Raw genomic sequence first — 8,854 nt, 5'->3', positions numbered from 1 at the left:
TTGAAATAATGTGTATTTAGCATGGCTCCTGAATTGATGACCGTGAAAAACAATTCTAATATAACGAATTGGAGCTTCGAAGATGGATACAAAAGGAATTCACCGATAAAAGATTATCCGAATCGTATATTCAATACGAAGCAATTTGGTGCATTTTCCGCAACGTTGAAATTATCAGCAGAGCACATCGAATACATATGTGCTGGAGCGATCGAAGGATTCAAAGTCACATTGACTGCACCGGGCGAAACACGTAAACTTGCTTCGTATTATTTTCAAATTCTTTTTTCGGAACAAGCGGAGATTTTCATCAAACCCAAACTCGTAACCACTTCTCAAACACTGCGCAAATATTCACCGAGTCAACGTCAATGTTTCTTCACTTCGGAGCGCCAATTGCGCTTTTTCCGAATTTATACGCAAAGTAATTGCCAAGTTGAATGTCTCAGCAATTTTACTCAAATCGAATGTGATTGCGTGAAATTTTCCATGCCAAGTAAGTGCTAGACGCTGGAAAAGTACCCAAGAACTTGTGAATTAAATTGAAAATGTCGTTTTCAGGAGATAAGAATACAAAAATCTGTGGAACAGCTAGCATTCGATGTTACCGGAATGCCGAAGATAAATTGTTTGGGGAAGACGTAATCGATGAATTTGCAAATGACACCGTGAAATTGTATCGTGAAAACTGTAACTGTTTGCCTGCATGCACTTCAATTAAGTAATTAAGAAAATATACAAATGGAATTTCTACTGCTACGGCTGACCAAATAACATAATTTCAGATATGAGGCATATATTGATAGGATAAAGTTCGATTATGCGCGAATATTAGAATCGATTGGCCTTTCTTTTGATTATTTTCAGAAGTAAATCATCGCAACAATGTTGTTATTGGAATAATTTTTAATAAAATTTCTTACGGTATTCGTTTTAGCTATCGAGTGGCTGCATTGTCGATTTACTTTTCTGAACCACAAGTCACAACGCTTGAACGCATTGAAACGCAAACCCTGACCGATTTCTTTGCCAATTGTGGCGGCTTGCTTGGACTATTCTTGGGTGTATCAGTACTGAGCATCATTGAGTTCGTTTACTACTCAACTCTTCGTTTGTATTGGAACATTCGTCGTTCAAGAGCCGAAACTGATGTGGTATTGTTTGAACGGAGGGCCATTAGTTGCATTCCCATCGACGCATTTAATGGCCAAAAGAGGGATTAATTGAGAAAATATATGTCTATAGGCACAAATAAATGCTTGCTTTGTGTTATTGCTCACAATCAATAAGGGTTATACTCATTGAATTAAAATAAATTGGCTACGTATTGTTTCCTGAGTGATTTTGAAATCATAACGAAACATAGCTCTCGAGTCGTAGTGGTGACTCGACCTAATTAATTGGCATAGCACGTTAAAAGTTGGCATTAAATTTAACAATAGCACGGTCAAACGTGTAGGGAAAAATCTCATTATCATAAAAGCTACACAGTGGTTAGTCGTATCTTTTCTGAATGTATGAGCTAAATTAGATACTAATGCACAAAGTGATTTTAATTTTCTTCCTTTTCTACTAATGTTATACTCGTGTACTGTAATTTGATTGAATTTTTATTGATTAAAAACTTCCCTTTATAAACTGAGCTTTATGTGTCTTATATGGTTAGTTCATTTTTATCCATTTTCTGAAATCAAACCCCTTCTTAATAATGAATTACAGTGACTTTTTTCGGAATTTTTTCTCTCCAATCAAATCGGAATTAATGAGAAAGTTTTACGCTGTTTTTAATGTCCGAAAATTGTGTTATGAATTTGTATGTGGGAAATTGAAGAAAATCGTTCAATATTTCGAACAGAACACTTTTATTCAAAAAATATGGGAAGATACAAACATCCATGGATTCAATCATATTGCTAACAGAAAACATACTGCAATCGAAAGGTTTGAGTTTACATTTCTACACATTTTTACATGGAAAATGCAATTTTTTATATTTCCTTACAGAATTGGATGGCTGATATTGGTCCTATTGTTCACTTATTTCGCATTTTCCATTTGTATTGATCAAGTTTCAAGATTCATCGATGATCCATTTGTTTTTACCATGGAAGTAAACTACAATGATTGGTCATACCATATTCCAGAATTTACAATTTGTTCCGATTATGTAAATAAAAGTTTCATTGACGAATATTATAAACGCATGAAAAATGTTACTTCGATCAACGATGAATCAGAAACCTATCGCAACTATTCTCATTATATGAATATAATTGGTTTGTTGAATGCCGAAAATATCCATTTGATCAATGATTTCGAAAATACGGAGTTATTCAAAAGCCTCACTGGAGAAGAAATATTTGATATCGCACTGAACGTATGCAATATTTCGTGATAATGTAACACTTTGAAGGATTCAATTAGTTAATGTATATTTTCAATATATTTTAACAGCAAAAATATTTCGATGGGACATATGTTAGGCTCCGACCCGTGGTAACCGAAGCTGGGATATGTTGGTCAAGCACGAAACTTTCGAAATACTTCAAAGCTACACGAAATGAGTATGACATTTATATCCAATTGAAAATTAGAACGTGTTTTTCGCTCAACGTTGCATTGTCTCACTTTTGCTCGCAAATTTATTTGTTGCTTTTTTGCCCAAAGTTTTATCCGTATAAGTTTAGTTTTTGCTCTATGGCTATGGATGTCAAATGTTCTTCTATATTTTTTTTTTGAATTTTTTACGATCCTGATCAATTGTAAACCATTTAATAAGTAAGAAAACACAAATTCAATTTTGAAGTTATCTTTATGTTCAATAGTTCCGATCTCGATTTCGAAGCTCATTCGAATCGGCCAGAACGCATATTTCGAGCAACTGACAGGCTTTCGTTGGGTTTACAGTATATACATCCTGCTAAAAATGCAACATTCGTATGTAGAAGATTTTTTTTTTTTTCAATTTGTTCATTAAGACTATTTCTCGAAAATTCCTTTACCCAAACCATTTAAAATATTGTCTTTGTATTTCTGGACCAGTATTTTCACGGTTTTAATGATATCCCCAATATGAAAAGATCACCACAGTCCGAATGGAACCCGGTTATTGGTGTGGTCACTTTTGAAATAAACATTAATGAAGTGGTCACGAGCGACCGAACTAAAATGTTTGGAATCGAGAGCCGCAAGTGCAGATTTGACACAGAAGTCACTTCAGATCGCAGCTATCCGTTGGGATCGTACACGCAAAATCTGTGCCTTATGGAGTGTAGCGTTGATGCAGCCATCAGTCTTTGTGGATGTCGACCATTCTTCTACAAAATTGGTGAGTGTTCCTTTTACTTTCTTAGTTACATAAGGTGCAATTATGCGCAATTGTGGGCCTTGAAAATAATGCAATTACTTTAAATCGGACAATGATTTATTTAATGTGGTTGATTCCAGGTCCTGGGTCGATTTGCAACATAACTGGAATGTAATTAATTTGAACTCAATTTTATTAACCTAAAAAATATTCAACTAGTAATACATTCATCATAGGATTTGCTTATCGAAAAATCGTTGGAATGAGAGTCGAAGCAATTGCTCTTCTTGTTGGCCACAATGTAATTCAATTGATTACACATTCTCACGGCGTTCTGACCCGAATTATATATTCTACGTCGTTACAAACCCACAATGTTCAAAAATGAGGCTTAAACGAGATCTCAAATTTGGCATCCATTACTTGATTAGTGAGTTCCATTTTCTATTTCTATTTTTTTTTTCAAATCATTGATAAAGAAGATTAAAGCGTCAGTTTTATTTTATTTGAACCCCAAACATTTTTCTTCATCAAAAAAAAAAAAAATCAAGTATCGATTGGTGGAGCTGCGGCATTATTTCTTGGATGCAGTTTCATAAGCATTGCTGAACTCGTCTATTTTGCCACCAGACACTTGTATCGAGAACGCATTCGGAGCTCAAACACTCCCAATCAAAGTAGCAATTTGCGGAGTCCCACTCGATATATGATCATGATCACTAAGTTTGCAAACCGATTCTATCACTTTGTAAACAATAGCAGTTTACATGGTGTCCGATATTTGGATCGTCGATATGGACTAATTGATCGGTAAAACGAGCTTGAATAGTTTGAGTTATTGTTGACACAATTACATTGAACTTAAGTTTCGTTTTTGTAATTGCAGCACTTATTGGATTTTCATCCTGATTGCATCGCTAATTGCAATGGCTGTGGTATTTGTGTACACATTGAATGACTACTTCGATAGTCCGGTTGTTATTGACCTTAACACAATTATCTCAAACAAGGATAGCGTATTTCCAGCCGTGTCTCTTTGCATTCTGAAAGATACTGATGATCGGGCAAGTGCACAGAGAGTTAAAGATTTTGTCCAAAATTATTATGCAGAACACAACATTACAGAGTCACGACAGTAAGTTGATCCAATCATTATGGATTCCAATGGGACAATTTGCCTATGTTCTTATATGTAGCACATATTTGTGCCAGTTCCAAGTGAAATTTTGATGTTGAAAAATGAACTACAATTGAATTTAAATATCAAAAATGAAGATATGGATGATCGATTCTAAAAGTCGATCTATCCTAATGGATCCACTCCTTTTTATTTATTGCATATATTTACAGTAAACAATTCTATAGTCATATTTTGAACTATGCCTATGCGTATCATGATCCTGCTATAAAGCAGCTGGATCAGCTGCAGAATTCCATTGATTTGGCTGCATGCAGAGATGCAATCAACGGTACTTGTGGTGTGGATGTCGAAATTATAAAGCAACTGGTTTGTAATTTATTCGATCACATTTCTTCAAATTATAAATTATCTCATTTTCCTTTTCGTTATTTCTTCTGTTCTAGCTATTTCCGGATTGCAATGAATTACTCTATAATATTCGATTTGATGGCAGTCATTACAATAACTGCAGTGATCTATTCAAACGTCAGATAATTTATAATGACGGCGTGTGTTTTATGGTCAACTCTATTCATTCTTAGTAAATAAATATATGGAAGAAAAAATCATTAATATTTTCAAAGTGTCATATTTAATAATTTACTTACAGCGATTTCGATTGGGACAAATTACCATTAACTTACAATACATATCAAGGAAGCAGTCAGTTTACTTTTGATATATTTCAGAAAAAGGGCTACCGATTTTATGTAGGTTAACAATACATTTATTTGAATCGATTTTCCTTTGTTTTTACATAATGAATATCTTACAGATTAATTTCCATAGTCCAAACGAATTACCAAGTTACTATAACAGTTGGACTTTTGGCATGATTTCAGATTGCGATCAACAATTTATATTGCGTGTAACTTAGTTTTGAAAATTAATCCGAATTTACGAACAAAACATATCTCACTCCAACTTCATAGGTTTTTTTCTTCTTTTTCTAGACAACCCAAGTGGAGAATGATATGACTGTACGGGACTTATCTATTGAGAAGCGACATTGTCGATTCCCAGACGAGCGTTGGCCTTTGAACGCATCACTTCCTTACGGCTTTGTCTCGTGTTTGATTTATACACGAGTTCAAATTGAATTAGAACTCTGCAATTGTACACTGCACTTTGCACCAGACGAATGTAATGAACTTAACATTTGATGAAGAAGAAGAAGAAGTTTAAATCAATTAGTTTTTATTCGTTTACATCCAATAGACAAAAATCAGTACTGCAATTACGAACAGATGGTATGCATTGCAGAACAGGAAACAAAAGATTTAGCATATAAACATCACAAGTATATCAAGCCATGTCTTTCTGCCTGTCAAGAAATGCATGTTGATTTGGTCGGGTATGTAGAATGAGTACTACTCATCTAAATTACTCATAAATCAAATTTTCATTCAAAAATCTATTTGATCGACAGAATTCATTCAAAGGATAAAATCCTCGGTTATAAATCAATCGACGAAAGTGATTCAACACAAGGGATTACGTCAGTGTCCATTGAAATAAACAGTCAGTCGAAACAATTGACTCGTTCAGCGCGCCTCACTAATCTTGACTTAGTAATCACCATAGGCAGCATTGTTGGTCTATTTTTCGCTGCATCGCTTCTCAGTTTGATCGAAATTATTTACCTTTGGAGTTTGTCAAGATTTTAATTTATTTCAATTCATTTTATAACCAATTAAGATTGTTGATCCAATCTCTCTGTCAATATATTCAACAGACGAAGGTCAGAGTTATATGCACTGCACATTGTATTGAAATCAGAAGTAAAAACAATCATAATATAACAATTGTGCATTAGTAAACGGTCTTGTCGATTTCAAGCACAACGCTTGTATGTTTGTGCTACATTAGCAGCTGAATCACGTACCAACTTCAACTATTTCGCCTTTTTAATAAATTAATTTAAATAAATTAACTTTTTATTGATTAAAAATGGTCCTTCATAAAGTGAGCTTTACGTGTCTTTTATGCTCAGTTCAGTTTCACCGTTTCACACTTCGTTCATTTTTTCTTCCTAAATTTCAGAACGAGTTTTAGTGGCCTTTCATCGATTTTCTTCTCTCCAATCAATTTGATTTGACATTACGGAACATGTTTCATGCCTTTTGCAAGTTCCTGAAACAGAGTCGTGAATTCAAAGGTATTAATAAATCACAATTTGATTTGATTGTCCAATGTCCATCTACATTGTGTTCTTCTTTTCTGTAATCGAAATAATTTGAATTTTTAATTTGATTAAATTTCCTATATTAAATGGGATTTCATATCTTCTTTAGTCAGTTCATTTCTATCTGTTCTATCAAGCTAAACTACTTTAAAATGAATTATTCACAGTTGATGTTGAGCGAAAACACCACCTGGACAATCTATAAGGCTAATGACAATACAATCATGCAAACTCTCCGTTTTGTCAAACGTCACACGGAAGTGTAACATACAGACATATCAAATTCTCATTCGATTATGCAGGGAACGCCACCGTCAATCGATTCCAGAACAAATACATAGAGTGATATAGATCGCAAGTCAGACTTGGGATTTTTTACTGAATATTTACTCTTCAGTCAAGTTTGCGGCGCAGAGCATATTCGACGCCATTTCACGGTTCATAAATGGTGATTCTCTAAACACGGAAGGCCATCATTAGCATAAATGCGATGATAGCGCCAAGTACTGGGTGGTGCCATCCGTGAATGTTTGTTAATTGACATATCAACAATCAAACGTCGCTGAACACTAAAGCTCTCGCTGATTCGTTCAGTTTTTTTTGAAACACGAAGATGTGTTCGATCTTTCTGATTATACGATAGTCAAGCAATTTTCAAAGCTTCAAACCGTCAATATGTTTGCCTGTAATTTGGCTACAAGTAACACGAATTTCAATGTATGGTTTCCCAAATTGCGATGCTTGAAATTGCACGGTGACCTTAGTGTCAAAACTGTCACGCAGCATTTCCCTCATTTGGAACACTTGACCATTTCTGACCGATTCCAATACCAATTGAATGAGTGGTTCTTCAATTGAATCCACAGTTGACCAGTTTTGCTCTGGATCGAGCTTATTCGCCGGAATTTTTCCGTTATGCAAGCGAACTTCCACAATTGGTTAACCTCAAGCTTTGTGGTGTCCCGAATGATTTTTTCCTGGTGACGTCATTAAATTCCGGACGTGACAAAATTCGAAATTAATTTCACTAGTGAAATTAAACGGCAGCAAACAGTGTTCAATATTAAACTCACATTTGATCAACTTGAAGATATGACACTGGATTTGGATTCGTTCAATTGGGAAAGTGGACTGAACACATTTCTCTAGCGGCATTAATCGATTGTCAAATTGACGCTACGTGCATCGGACAACAATCATGAAACCATAAATGAAGACATCCTGGCCAATATCGTTCAAGCGTTGCAGCTTTTGACTGAGCTCAAATTTTGGCGTTTATTTATCAGTCAAAAACTTACATGAGCTGGTACTCAAATCCAATTTTCTGAAATATAGCTTTTCCATTAAGAGTTCACTTCAATTCGATCACCTTAAAATTCGTCTCGGCAACAAATGGCAAACTACCATTGACAGTCCCAGCGATGATCTACGCGTCAAAGTTGAACGTAATATTTGAAGAATATTGTCACGATTTAGGATTCAACAATAGCTTCAAATCAGTACAAGGCATTAAACATTTTCATTTATATTTTTTCACTTTTTTTATTAAATGCACACAGGTTGCATGCGCTCTACGGCTATAAACTATAAAAGCGTGGTCAAAGTGTTGAGAAAAATATCTTTTTATCATAATAGCTACACTACCCAAATGAACCATTTGCGGAGATATCCAGTGTACAGCGGAGCTGTACGGAGTTCGGCGGAGATACCGTACATACGCTATACGTGTGAGCGAAACAGCACTCTTTGCTGTGTTTACATTTCTATTGTTCAATACACATCTAAGCAGCCATGAGCGCACTGCTTTAGATATAGTGTATGTATGGCATCTCCGCCGAACTCCGCACAGCTCCGCTGTGCACTGAATTTTTCCGCAAATGGTTCACATGGGTAGTAGTGATCGGTCGTATCAGTTCTGAATGTATGGGCTAATTTAGATGCTAATACATGGAATGGTTTTAATATTCTTCTTTTCCACTAATGGTAATCTCGTGGGTTTTAATTTGATTAAATTTTTATTGATTAAAAATTGTCATTTATAAACTGAGCTTTTTGTGTATTTCATGGATAGTTCATTTCCATTCCTTTCATGAAGAATTTCAGTGAATTTTCTCGATCAAGTCAAAATTACTGAGCATTTTTTGTGCCTTTTCCAAATTTGGAGAATATTGTCTTGAATTTT

The sequence above is a fragment of the Sitodiplosis mosellana genome, unplaced genomic scaffold, assembly GCF_009176505.1.
Source record: "Sitodiplosis mosellana isolate CC-2019 unplaced genomic scaffold, AAFC_SMos_1.0 Smas_scaffold_6125, whole genome shotgun sequence".
Taxonomy (NCBI): Eukaryota; Metazoa; Arthropoda; class Insecta; order Diptera; family Cecidomyiidae; genus Sitodiplosis; species Sitodiplosis mosellana.
This window is presented reverse-complemented; position numbering follows the sequence as displayed.